Here is a 2204-nt window from a genome sequence, read left to right on the forward strand (position 1 = left end):
TATATATTTTTTTTTTTTTTTCCATTTAAGACAGGGAATACTTTACTCAAACCCATCAGAGAAATGGACAGCTTGGGTCTGTAACAAAGTGTTTTTTTTAAAGCATAGGTCAGTAATTGTATATGAGAGTATATACACTGCTACATACAAATTAACTGATCAGAGCACAACTTTTTAATGTTCAAAACAGAATAAGCTTCCCTGTAAATGCGGCGCCTTTCTTACATTTTTAATTTTAGTATTCCTCTCCTTCTTCTTCACCCTCTCCTTCAACAGAATCCACACCAACTTCCTCATAATCCTTCTCCAGGGCAGCCATGTCCTCACAGGCCTCAGAAAACTCTCCTTCCTCCATGCCCTCAACCACATACCAGTGAGCAAAGGCATGATTGACATACATCAGGTCAAACTTGTGGTCCAGGCGAGCCCAGGCCTCAGCAATGGCTGTGGTGTTGCTCAGCATGCACACAACTCGCTGTACTTTGGCCAGGTCTCCACCGGGTACCACAGTGGGAGGCTGGTAGTTAATACCCACTTTGAAGCCAGTGGGGCACCAGTCCACAAACTGGATGGTACGCTTGGTCTTGATGGTGGCAATGGCAGTATTGACATCTTTGGGAACCACGTCGCCATGGTACAACAGGCAGCAAGCCATGTATTTACCATGTCGAGGGTCACATTTCACCATCTGGTTGGCTGGCTCAAAGCATGCATTGGTGATCTCTGCTACAGAAAACTGTTCATGGTAGGCTTTCTCAGCAGAGATGACAGGGGCATATGTGGCCAGAGGGACGTGGATGCAGGGAAAGGGCACCAGGTTGGTCTGGAACTCAGTCAGATCCACATTCAGGGCTCCATCAAATCTGAGGGAATCAGTGATGGAGGACACAATTTGACCTATCAACCAGTTTAGATTAGTGTAGGTTGGGCACTCAATATCGAGGTTTCTACGACAGATGTCATAGATGGCCTCATTGTCTACCATGAAGGCACAATCAGAGTGCTCCAGGGTGGTGTGGGTGGTGAGGATGGAGTTGTAGGGCTCTACTACAGCTGTGGACACCTGGGGGGGCAGGGTAGATGGAGAACTCTAGCTTGGACTTCTTGCCATAATCGACAGAGAGACATTCCATCAGCAGGGAAGTGAACCCAGAACTGGTTTCCCCTCCAAAGGTGTGGAAAACCAAGAAGCCCTGAAGACCTGTGCACTGGTCAGCCAGTTTCCGAATTCAGTCCAAGACAAGGTCAATGATCTCCTTGCCAATGGTGTAGTGCCCTTGGGCATAGTTATTGGCAGCATCTTTCTTGCCTGTGATGAGCTGCTCAGGGTGGAAAAGCTGGTGGTAGGTACCAGTGTGAACTTCATCAATGACTGTGGGCTCCAGGTCTACAAACACTGCCCTGGGCACATGCTTGCCAGTGCCCATCTCACTGAAGAAGGTGTTGATAGGAGTCATCTCCTCCCCCAGTGGTCTTGTCACTTGGCATCTGGCCATTGGGCTGAATGCCGTGTTCCAGGCAATAGAGCTCCCAGCAGGCATTGCCGATCTGGACATCTGCCTGGCCAACGTGGATCGATATACACTCATGCATGGTTGCTGCTTGGCGGCTGCCAGGTGGATGGCGGAGAAGAGGAGAGGTTGTTGCTTCTTACAGCACGACTCTTAGGTGGTGCATGTAAGAGAACCTCGCCCCTATATATTTTTGAAATTAATTTTAAGTATTAATGTTTAAAGCTGTTATAAATGAGATAATGAAGGTCATTATTTTTCTGGGGCACCAGACTCTTGGTTTCAGCTCAGGTCATGATCTCATGGGTTGTGGAACTGATCCCTGCATTGGGCTCATGCTCAACAGGAAGTCTGCTTGAAGATTCTCTCCCTCTGCCTCTCCCCTTGCTTGCACTCTCTCTCTCTAAAATAAATAAAATAAATCTTTAAAAAAAGTTTTCATTTTTCAGTTGTTTGCTATTGCTATGTAGAAGTACAATTGGTTTTTGTGTGTTGACCTAGGATTCCATGATCTTCATGAATTCATTTATTCTAGTAATTGTTTTATATATTCTTGAAGATTTTCTATGTAAACTACTATATCATTTATGCACAATTGTAGTTTTATTTTTTCCTTTACAAGCTTTATGCCTTTTATTTTCCCTATTGCACTGAATAGGAATTCCAATATAATAAATACAAGTGGTAAGAGTG

The 2204-nt window shown here is 45.1% G+C and overlaps 1 pseudogene; it reads right to left on the minus strand.

The window, feature by feature from the left end:
* Positions 1-229: 229 nt before the first annotated feature.
* Positions 230-1667, minus strand: LOC112650382 (tubulin alpha-1A chain-like; annotated as a pseudogene).
* Between the last annotated feature and the right edge of the window lie 537 nt (positions 1668-2204).

The sequence above is a fragment of the Canis lupus genome, chromosome 11, assembly GCF_003254725.2.
Source record: "Canis lupus dingo isolate Sandy chromosome 11, ASM325472v2, whole genome shotgun sequence".
Lineage (NCBI taxonomy): Eukaryota > Metazoa > Chordata > Mammalia > Carnivora > Canidae > Canis > Canis lupus.